Here is a 12,288-nt window from a genome sequence, read left to right on the forward strand (position 1 = left end):
CTGTTTGTCACAAAAAAATTCTTGCATTTTTCCAATGAACCAATAACATTGGGAGTTCAAATTATAGAGACATTTGGGATATATATACCCTTTCATAAAAAAAAAAAAAAAAAAAAGAAGAGAAAGAACTCATGGCATAGACTACAAAATAAGAGATCTCTTGATAGATACGCCATTTTCTCATGCAACCAAGTTTGATGTTTTTAAGGCTTTTACATATTTCAGCACCACTAAAAGGAAGAAGACGGGAAAGTCAAAAAAATTATAGATTTACAATTGAATGCACACAAGAAAAAGTAAGACAAAGGGGACCAGATGTAGATTCCAAGAGCACACTATCAGTGTTCTTAGTTTGAGATCACCTAAAAGTCTCATCCAAACACAAGCACTGGCCTCCACTAAGAGGAATACACTCAAATGTTTACAAACCATTACATATTTAAAACAAAAAAAAAAATTAACAATACATAACAGAGAGATGATTTACAAGGAAAAAAATATCATTTCCCAAAACATAGCTATACATTTGACTGTTTCCCTCCTACGCCTAGTCAAAGACTCTGACCAGCGATAAGACAAAACTAAGTAATCCCATTCCAAGACAAAGACAGAAAACAATTGAGAAAACGGACATAAGGGGATAGAAGACATAGCGTGACCTCCTGGCCACCATGGGAGGTTGTCCAAGCAACACACAGATGATCAACATACTCCATAGTAACCCATGGCCTCAAAACAGAATTATGTCAGGTTGACTTGCATGCTGAAAACCGAATCTAAAGTGAATAATAGAAGACTTGGGTTAGCTTTTTATGTTTCTCCAATAATTCAATTCTAAATAAAAATTTAAATTTAATTAAATTACACCCTTCTGTGCGACATTCTTAGTTGCCGTCGCCTAAGCATTCCAAGAAAGAATATAGGTTCAAAGTTTATTCAATCTTAGGCTTTCGCCAATAAATCACACGATTTGATGACAACATACAAGAAAGTGGAAAAAAATGGTAAATGGCACGATAATCTGTCAACCAAACGTCTGGTGTCAATAGGAATCACCCATGTTGCCCCAAATGAGAAAGTTGAGGGTTAATAATCTTGCCTAAGGAAAAAATCTAAAGTTCCTGAAGCGGGGCTTGAACCTCAGTAGTCACAGCCTTGACTACTTGGCCACTTCATTCTCATGTTATACATTTTCATGAACAAATATAAATTGGTTCATAAAAATGCAAAAAAAAAATAATTTTATGTTTCTGATTATTTTAACTCTTAAGTTCACTTTATGGCATATATTCACTTTGACATAAGACCCGTTTAGGGCAGTCGGTAACAAATACATAAACAATCGGTTAATTGCATTGTAAGAACTTGTGATCTCCATCCTCTTCTTGTCAAATGGTAGAGTAGCCGGACCGCCTGGCTCTCGTGCTTTCCCATTCCACCACATTGAAGGTCAAGGTCCCAATAGTCCCCGTCACCACTAATATCAACAGCTGCCATTTCAATACTAGGACATTGCTGTAGTAAAATCCTGCGGCTGCTGCGATAGACTGAAATATGAGAGAAAGTTTGTGATAGAGCTATTATTTAAAAACAAAGAGAGAGTTGGTGGCAGAGCTATTATTTAAAAACAAAGAGAGAGTTTGTGACAGAGCTTTTATTTAAAAACAGAGAGAGTTTGTGGCAGAGCTATTATTTAAAAACAAAGAGAGAATTGGTGGCAGAGCTATAATTTAAAAACAAAGAGAGAGTTGATGGCAGAGCTATTATTTAAAAACAGAGAGAGTTGGTGGCAGAGCGTTTATTTAAAAACAGAGAGAGAGAGAGAGAGAGAGAGAGAGAGAGAGAGAGAGAGAGAGAGAGAGAGAGAGAGAGAGAGAGAGAGAGAGAGAGAGAGAGAAAGAGAGAGTTTGTAGCAGAACTACTATTTAAAACAAAGAGAGTTTGTGGTAGAGCTATTATTTAAAAACAAAGAGAGTTTGTGGCAGAGCTATTATTTAAAAACAGAGAGAGACATGGGAAATCCTATCTTCAACGAAGTGTAAGGTTATATAATTCTTCTCAAAGCTGTTTATAGTATAAAACATTGGTTGAGTAATACAAAGGTGCTAGAAGTTGTGGACTGTAAAAAGTAATTGACAAAATGAATATAAAAATTTCAAAAAAGAACAAAATACCAAACACAGAACGTTTCAGGCTAAAAACCCTTCTTCACCAAATATAAAAATAAAAATTAACAAAGTTTCAATTGTTTTTTGTTATTGGCTGAAGAAGGATTTTGAGCTCAAAACTTTATGTGCTTTGTTCATTTTCAAAGCTATTGTATTCAGTTTTATTCAAGCTTTATTCAAACGTTGCTTTATATTTGTTTTATGTTATTTTTACGATTTATTTATACGTTTGACCATAATATTGAAGTTTCCATATGGGCTTTAAGTGTCCCACGGGCTTTTTAACTCCTTCCAAAAAAAACATTAGTTATTTTGATCATTTCACCTTCTATATTTGTGAAGTTTTCATTGTTGCAAGTAAATGATACAAATTTTATTTCGAAATTGTCCACCTCTGGAGACACAGCAATAACTTAAGCAAAACAAGACAGTTAAAGAAAGCTAGCATAAAGCCTGAAGATCAAATTGGTTTGTGCCGTATTAAATAGTTTTTGTTTTGATTTTGCATTTCTTCATTTGGTAATATCTATTGTTTCCAAAGAAAAGGGAGATCATTTTATTTCCAACCAATTTCTTAGAAATAAAACGAATAGAGAGAACGAGAGAATTTTTTGTTTGGGTTATCAATAATAATTTTAAGTATTTTATTTTATCTTTTCATTGCTTAATTATATTTTATCTTATTACTTTTACACATTTAAAATCTTATATACTTTCCATTTATTTAATGTTATTCTCTTTGTGTTGGCAAACGCCTATAAACCATAAATAAACTTTAAAAATTTGAACTTGTAACATGATTTAAAAATAAAAGTCTTGAAATTCCAAAAACTGTTGGATTTTGTTACCTGAACAAATTTAAAAAGAGCAAATGCTGGTGAGCTGTCCTCAGGATAGATGAGTCCCAGCAAGGAGAAAATCTGAAGATATGGTAAAGACAAATTATCAAAAATAATATCAAACAAAGTACTTTCCACCAGATATAACAGACCCAGTTACCTATTTACTGCTAGGTGGACAGGGGGGTTCGGGGAAAAAATCTCAACTGCAATTTCTGTTGTCCATTTCATGCTATAGAAATCAGGATAAACTACAGCTCCATAGGTTTTATGCATACCTGCCAACTCTTCCACTTTTGGCGGAATTATTCCTATTTACCATGATAATGGTAAGAAGAAGCAAAGACCCGCCGTCTCAAAATAGTATTATGTCAGGTGAACTGGGTGCAGGAAATTGAATTCATAGCTACAAATATAGTAGTAGTAGTAGTAATAGTAATAGTAGTAGTAGTAGTAGTAGTGGAAGTAGTAGTAATAGTAGTAGTAGTAGTCGTAGCGTTTGGCTACATCTCCACACTGGAAGTCTCCAGCCAGTCTTTAAATTCGTCACTGCAGTTGAGGACAGCCTCAAAACCTCCTGCCAATCTCGTCACAGGGCAGTGTAAGATTATGTGGTCTGCTGTCTCTGGCATTCCCTGACAGTGGGAACAGTTGGCTGACTCCCTCAGACCCCATCGATGCATGTTTGCAGCAATCCTGCCACGGCCTGTCAGTAGTCGGTTTGAGGCGACTCACTGCTGTCGATTGCCATTCCTGAAGCCTGGCATAAATTCTGTTTGGTTTTTGATTCCCCGACCCACCTCCCTCAGGCATGGTATTCCCTTCAGGCTTCCCCAATACCGAAGTTTTTAAAGTTCTGAGTGGTAAAAGGCATATCTGGATTTGAGTTGTGATGTTCTGGGAGCTTCATTTATGACGGAATTTAATGGCGTAATTAGGGTAGCTACAAATTATGGTTGAGAATTGATATGATTTGATACATTGTAAGATAAACAAAAATTGGTATTTCCTGTCAGGTTATCCAAAAATCAGGTCTTGGTATCCACTTCTAGTCAACATAATACCATTTTAAGATGGTGGATAACATATAGCCAATTTCCCCACCTCTCTCCTTTTATCTAAGCTTTTCAACTAAAATCGAATAATTTTGGAATAAATAAAATCAATGAAAACACTAGTAATCAACAACAGACATTTTATCATCATCATTATATATGGTGCCATTTCTGAGACAGACATTGACGATCATGAATCTCCAATCCTCCCTACCCTCTGATCGTCTCAGAAAGTTGATGTTTGTCTCATCCACATCTCCATTTCGTGTCCTGAGACGTGTGACATAGCCTGTCCATTCTCGCATCCATCTTTCCAATTCGTGTCCTGAGACGTGTGACATAGCCTGTCCAATGTCGCATCCATCTCTCCAATTCGTGTCCTGAGATGTGTGACATAGCCTGTCCAATGTCACATCCACTTTCCAATTCGTGTCCTGAGACGTGTGACATAGCCTGTCCATTGTCGCATCCATCTCTCCAATTCGTGTCCTGAGATGTGTGACATAGCCTGTCCATTGTCGCATCCATCTCTCCAATTCGTGTCCTGAGACGTGTGACATAGCCTGTCCATTGTCGCATCCATCTCTCCAATTCATGTCCTGAGATGTGTGACATAGCCTGTCCATTGTCGCATCCATCTTTCCAATTCGTGTCCTGAGACGTGTGACATAGCCTGTCCAATGTCGCATCCATCTCTCCAATTCGTGTCCTGAGACGTGTGACCATTGAGCTTGTCCATTGTCTATCTCTGCTTTTTTTTTTTTACACCAATTTTCCCAAACAAGACATTTTTCTAAATATCACTAATTCTGTTTTCTCTGGTTTATTGTTGATTTTCCTGTATTGATTTATTAATTTGAAATTATATGTTAAAGAATGAGTTATATTGGCAATTGCCTAAAAATAAACCTTCTGAACATAATTACTATTATTATTATTATTATTATTATTATTATTATTATTATTATTATTATTATTATTATTATTATTATTATTATTATTATTATTATATTATTATTATTATTATTATTATTATTATTATTATTATTATTATTATTATCATTATTATTAATATTATAACTTACCTGAGTGTTAAAACTACTGTCCCAAAACCCAGGAGGAAACTGCCTAAAATGGCTATATATTGACTGGGGAGGGGGGGGGGGGGGGGGGGGGGGGGAAGAAAGAGAAAAATATGTGATGTTAAACGTGAGAAAAAAAATATGTAATCCAACATAATTGATTAATATTATCATATCATATCACATTGTATCATAACTGAGATGATTGGTTCATGGCATGCGCTCAACAAATGTCCTTTATTATTATTATTATTATTATTATTATTATTATTATTATTATTATTATTATTATTATTATTATTATTATTATCATTATTATTATTATTATTGTTATTTTTCTTATTATTATCATTATGATTATTATCATTATCATTATTATTATTATTAATATTATTATAATTGTTCAGATCTTTATCTTACACCAGTGCCTGGTCATTAATTTCTTAATTTGATAGTTCTCTATCAACCGCATATTTGAAAGCATTTATTGTTTCAACATTTTTTTGTATTAAAATCAGGTGCCTTCCATGTCCTGACAGTAAGCTAGACAAATAAATTCTATCGAACTCATTGGTAGAACATCTGGTATTGATAAATGTTTTAACATTATCACCTCGTGTGAATGTTAATCTGTGGAATTGGTCATCACTTTTTTTAAAATAACAAAAATGCTGTAACGATCTGAAATAGTGTGTAAGAAACCGTGTATGAAAAAGTGTGTATGAAACAGTGTATGAAACAGTGTTTATGAAACAGTGTATGAAACAGTGTGTATGAAACTGTTTTTATGAAACAGTGTGTATAAAACTGTTTATGAAACAGCGTGTATGAAACTGTTTATGAAACAGCGTATGAAACAGTGTGCATGAAACTGTATATGAAACAGTATGTATGAAACTGTATATGAAACAGTATATGAAACAGTGTGTATGAAACTGTATATGAAACAGTGTGTATGAAACTGTATATGAAACAGTGGTATGAAACTGCATATGGAAGTGTGTATGAAACAGTATCTATGAAACTGTTTATGAAACAGTGTGTATGAAACTGTTTATAAAACAGTGTATGAAATAGTGCCAGACAACGTAGAAAAAAAACCCATTAAAAAAATGATTTTTGAGGATGTTTTTTTTTCTTTGTATTTTCTTTCTACTTCGTATGGGACGAAATAAAACCCATTTAAAAAAACTGATTTTTGAGGATGTTTGTTTTTCTTTGTATTTTCTTTCTACTTCGTATGGGACTAATTCATATGAACAACATGTTTTTCCAGATCTTTATCTTACACTAGTACTTACTTCTTAATTTGTCAAAAATGCTACAACTAAATAACTTGATTATATTCATCCCCATGGATGCACAGGGAATGAACTCATATCACATTGACTCTGTTTTGAGAAAATAAAATTTTAAAGTTTGGATGGAAGTCTTTTACTCTCTATATGTTTTATAATTTTTTTGTTGGTTTTTCTTTCTGCCCTCTTTGTTGTCATATTGGTACCTTCATCAGTAAATTAATATTTTCATATTTCACAAATGAAAGATATGCTAAGGGGCATAACTCATAAAATTATATTTTGTGACATCTGCTTTTTCCCCTTGGCGGTCTTCAAATGTTGCTGCTTGAAGTTTAAAGAAATAAATAACAACAATAAAATTGAATGGAAGCTTACATTTAATTTACGTTTACAGATAATGTGGATGTTTCGGGTTTCCCTTTGTCAATAAAAAACGAAAAAAAATGAAATACTAAAGTGTTTCGTTAATTGTGTTTTGAGCTTTTGTCCATTTTTTGTATATTTTTATTTTTGTAGTCCACAGCTTCCAACAGCTTAGTATTTAACTTAGGACAAAAAGAAACAAAAAAAAGTGACTCACTTTGAAACGATGTAGGTGGCAGCACCAGTCTCCACCACAGGAGACTGTTCGGGTAAATTGATGAAAGCGATGTAGAAAGCACCCATGTGTGCGATGTAGCCTAACATGACGATGATGTCACGACCATAGGCGTTGGTTTTTTTACCAAGCAGTCCAAAGAGTAACCCTCCTGAAATTATAAGATAGGTTACATTAGATGGGTTGATTAAAGGATTATCTGAAAGCATGCGCTTGTGTGTATGTGTGTGTCTTAGTGTGTTTATGAGTATGTGTGTGTGTGTCTGAGTTTGAGTGTGATTATATGTGTGTATGTACATACTGTGTGTCTCTGTGTGAGTGCCTGTGACTGTTTGTGTGTGTATTTGTGTGTGAGTGAATGTGTGTGTGTGTGTGAGAGTATGTGTGTGTGAGAGAGAGTATGTGTGTGTATGTGTGTGTGTGTGTGTGTGTGTGTGAGAGAGAGAGAGAGAGAGAGAGAGAGAGAGAGAGATGATGATGATGATGATGATGATGAGAGTGATCTTATTTCAAGATATAGACAGAAAGCAAGTAGGAAAAGTGATATATAGGGAGACAAAAGACACAGCAAGTGACCTCCCTGCCCACCATGGGAGGTCAAAGGACCCCACCCAGTTTCTAGACATGTATTTAATCATTTTTTCTGCACTACACATCGATGTGCGGCTATGTGGTCTTGTGGTATGACACTCGTTTTTGTATCGGAGGGTCCTGGGTTCGAGCCTCGCTCTGCGCATCGTTGAGTACTTGGAAAAGGCTCTTTATTCACATTCTCTCACTGTACTCAGGTGTAAAATGAGTATGTGGCTGTAAACAACATTGTCTCTGTCAAAAAAAATGTAAAATCGTCTAACAGGCGTCATATCTCGTTCTACACGTTATGTTTTGCTGTTGGTCAGAGAACCTTTGTAAAGAGCTTTGAGCACTTTTAGTGGATATTGCGCTATATAAAAGCTCACATTTTTTTCTTTTTTTTTTTAAATGAAACTATAAAGTGCTGAACACGTACCAAAGATTTCTCCAACACCGATAAATATCATCATCATCATCATCATCATCATCATTATTATTGTTATTATTATTATTATCATTATTTTTATAATTATCATTATCATTATTACTATTATTATTATTATTATTATTATTATTATTATTAATATTATTATTATTATTATCTACTACTACTACTACTACTACTACTACTACTACTACTACTACTACTACTACTACTACTACTACTACTACTATTATCATCATCAATATTATTATTATTAGTATTAGTACTATTTTTATCTACCACTACCGCTCCTCCACCCCTCATTGCGCAACTGCAGATTTATCGTCAACTGAAGAGGTGAGCGATCAGTATCGAAACAACCATCTTGACAAAATACAATGTGATTGTCCTTAATTATTTATTATTTTATCACAATTTAATCTTCAAATTCGTACAAACCTTGGGAAATTTTTGTGCCAATTGATGCTTAAATAAAATTTACATTTCATCATGTCTCATGGATGGAAAATCTCAAAAAGTACAAAAATCGACTATATATATATATTCTCTCTTAAAACTAATACCCTACCATACATTTGACTACTTCCCCCCTCAAACATTTATACTCCAGTCAGGACTAAGACAAAAATAGAAAGCAATCTGGGAAATGAAATATAGTTTGTTTTTTGTTTTTAAGGGTTTTACGGCGCATGCAACACATTTAGGTTATATCAGCGCCAGTAAAAAGGAAGAAAATGGGATAGTAAAAAGTTCTAGAATTACAATTAAAGCACCCAAGAGAAAGGAAGACAAAGGGGAACTGGGAACAAATAGGGATCAGATGCAGATTCCAAGAGCAAACCAGCAATGTACTTAGTTTGAGATCACCTATAAGTCTCATCCGGACACAAGCACAAAATCCAACAAAGAGGAATACACTCAAATGCTTACATTATACATTAAAATAACAAACATAATAATACATAACAGAGAGATGATTTACAAGGAAAAAAATATCATCTCCCAAAACAATAACTATGCATTTGACTGTTTCCCTCCCAGCCAGGGTCAGGACAAAACCAAGTTATCTCATTCCAAGACAACGACAGAAAACAATTGGAAAACGGGTATGGTGGGATAGAAGACACAGCATGTACCTCCCTGCCCACTATGGGAGGTCAGGATCCCCACCCAGAATGAAATATAGGTGGATAGAAATAGAAGACAAGGCAGCAGTGACCTCCTCGCCCATGTTTCTGTTTTCTTTTTAAGCGCTTACAATACAACACATTTAGATCATATCAGCGCCAGTAAAAAGGGAGAAAACAGGATAGTAAAAAGTTCTAGAATTACAAATAAATCACCCAAGAAAAAGTAAGACAAAGGGGAATTGGTTCAAATAGGGAACATATGTAGTCATCCTGACACTTGCACGGGTCCCTACTAAGAGGAATACACTCAAACATTTACAAATCATATATATGATAACAAAAAATAATACAGTGCATAACAGAGAGATGATTTACAAGACAATATCATCTCCCAACTCTCTAAATATACATTAGACTGTTTCCCTCCCAGCTAGAGTAACTGGGCAAGGCCAGGACAAAGACAGAAAAAGACGAAAAGCGTGTAGGAAAATAGATATAGAGGGATAGACAGTAAGTGCCTCCTCGCCCACCTAGGCAAGTCATAAGACCCCACCCATGTTTTTGTTTGTTTTTAAGGGCTTTACAGCTCTTGCAACACATTTAGGTTATATCAGCGCCAGTAAAAAGGAAGAAAATGGGATAGTAAAAAGTTCTAACCAGCAACAAAGATAAAAATGCCACCAACACGAGGTGTACTTCTTAACAGATCTGATAACCCAAATTGTCATGGGCTTATTGTTATATTGAAAATACTCTTACAACACCAACAAAAAATATTGTCCCTTACACCAAAATCAAATTTAAGCTCATTATTGCATTCGGTTATCAGACCTGCAAATATGTACATCTAGCACCAACACCATCCAAAGAAAAATAAATGAAAGCAAAAGAAGAATAACCATTGAAATGTTTTAATATGACTACCAAAAGATAATAATGAAAAGTACCCATTATTTCATCAAAAGTATAATACAATAATACCACTGGGGGAATAAGGACTATTATTATTCCACCCCTCTCCCTCAATAGTGACGCGTAATAAAATATCAGTTTTAAATAATCATTTGTGACGTCAGATTATCAAATGCTAAATTTCACTAAAAATTCGATTCTTTAAAAAGAGGTTTCATTTAAGTATCTTTGAACATGTCTTTTATTCAAAGATGACGAAATCATAATTCATTGAGGGGTAGAATAAATTATTTCTTACACTTACACGCTTACCTTTTGGAATTCAAACTTAGTTCCCAACACGTACTCATACGCTCGTGCAGCGGTTGAGAAGTAACACGTCCAGAATTCCAAAAAGCAAGAGTGTAAGAATCGTATATTATATTAACTTATTGTTTTTCCATCAAAGTCAAAGGTAGCAAATACAAAAATATATAAGTTACACAATAATCCAGCGTTATAAGAGTTTCCCACGAAACCTGCCAAGTGTTCAAAGTTGTTACTTTGCAGGCAGACAAGATAGAAATATTCAGCATTTAATACAAAGACAAAATAACACAGTGATAATTATATTATTCACAAGTTAATGATCACATTCCCAACCTACAACGAACGATCGACCGACGTGGAAGAAACGACGATCTGTCCTAAGACTCTGAGGACAGATCTTTGCTTTCTTCCACGTCGTTCAACGTCGTGGGAACGGAATCGTTTATTTGCTATTATGCTTAGATAAGAACGATTATGATGTAGAGGAAGAGGAGTAGGAGAGACACTACAAGCAGCACCATCAACGTTTGGCAACACATATTTGATTGATGAAAAGTGAGAGAGAGAGAGAGAGAGAGAGAGAGAGAGAGAGAGAGAGAGAGAGAGAGAGAGAGAGAGAGAGAGAGAGAGAGAGAGAGAGAAGGAATGTTTTGAAGAGAGATTGCTATATTATAAAAGTTGTGGAAGTTTCTTAAACTTTAAGTGAAAAACGATTCAATTACCTTAAGTGGTGGAAATGACTTGATTTTACAATTAACCCGTTCACTGCTGTATTCTGGTAAGTCGCGTATTTAAATAATTTGGCCAGAAAACACGTCCTTCAAATATCGATCAATTTAAATGACCCACATATTGGCAAAATAAAAAACTTCTCAATCTCAAACCTGGGACTTCCAAGTCCCGCGTTTGAGAGTCTTTGACAAGGCGAGGGTCATTAAAAAATTTTAATCGATCGCTATTTCAAGTGAAGTGAAGGACATGTTTTCTGGCCAAAAATATTTCAACACGTGTCTTACTCAGAATAAGGCAGTGATGAAATTTTTTTAAAAAGAAAAGAAAACCCACAAAACCAGTAACTCGTCCACTCAGTGCTATTGTGTTGGGATTTACAAGACATGGGGAAGTGTTTTTTAAATTTTTAGTCGAAAGTGTGAAAATGTACCGAGAATCTACTATTCTTTCATCTCTTTGTATTTATTAAATGAGCTATTTTTATCGTGCCCAATAACACAGCGAGCTTGCGCTTGCGAGTATGTGTTTGTTGCATGATAAAGATATAAAAGCTCTAGAGGGATAGAAGACACAGTTCATGCTTCCCTGTCCACTATAGGAGGTCAGGAATCCCACCCAGAGTGCAGATGAGAAAAAAATAGATTAATTAATTAATTAAAAGGGTGTTAAGAACAAAAAATGATATAATGCACACATTTTATGATGAAATCCCAGTGAATTTTAACACAATTTTGTTCAGAGACAACCATAAAATAAGCTGAGTAGAAACGGGATTTCTGCCATAAACAAAAAAAAAGGCAAAAAAAAAAAAAGGCAAAAAAAAAAAAAGGCAGTTATTTCTGAATGATGAAAATGCGACTCGCGTAGCAGAATTTAAAAAGTCATCTTATAATGTCATATTAAAGACGAGTAAAAAAAAAAATCCTAAATACATCAACTTCCCTCTTCAACTTAAGAGTTCAGAATTCAATAACAAGCAAAGTGGTCAAAATATTTATATATCTATATTGCAATGTCACGTATCATCACAATTTGCATAGTTATTATAGTAACGTAATAATGAAAGTCTTAGTAATAATAATAATAATGACAACAACAACAATAATAATAATAACCACAATACTAACAACAATCATCATCAAAA

General features: G+C 34.3%; 1 pseudogene across 1 annotated transcript; it reads right to left on the reverse strand.

Moving 5' to 3' along the window:
* Window positions 1-870: 870 nt before the first annotated feature.
* LOC144974182 (UNC93-like protein MFSD11) lies at window positions 871-7,424 on the reverse strand (annotated as a pseudogene). The gene is made up of 4 exons (XR_013645651.1): window positions 7,026-7,424; window positions 5,148-5,210; window positions 3,017-3,088; window positions 871-1,547 (listed from the first exon to the last, which is right to left on the reverse strand). The product of XR_013645651.1 is annotated as an UNC93-like protein MFSD11 (transcript).
* Between the last annotated feature and the right edge of the window lie 4,864 nt (window positions 7,425-12,288).

The sequence above is a fragment of the Berghia stephanieae genome, chromosome 5 (genome assembly GCF_034508935.2).
Source record: "Berghia stephanieae isolate SIO BIC M18660-M18661 chromosome 5, UCSD_Bste_1.3, whole genome shotgun sequence".
In the NCBI taxonomy this organism is placed as follows: Eukaryota; Metazoa; Mollusca; class Gastropoda; order Nudibranchia; family Aeolidiidae; genus Berghia; species Berghia stephanieae.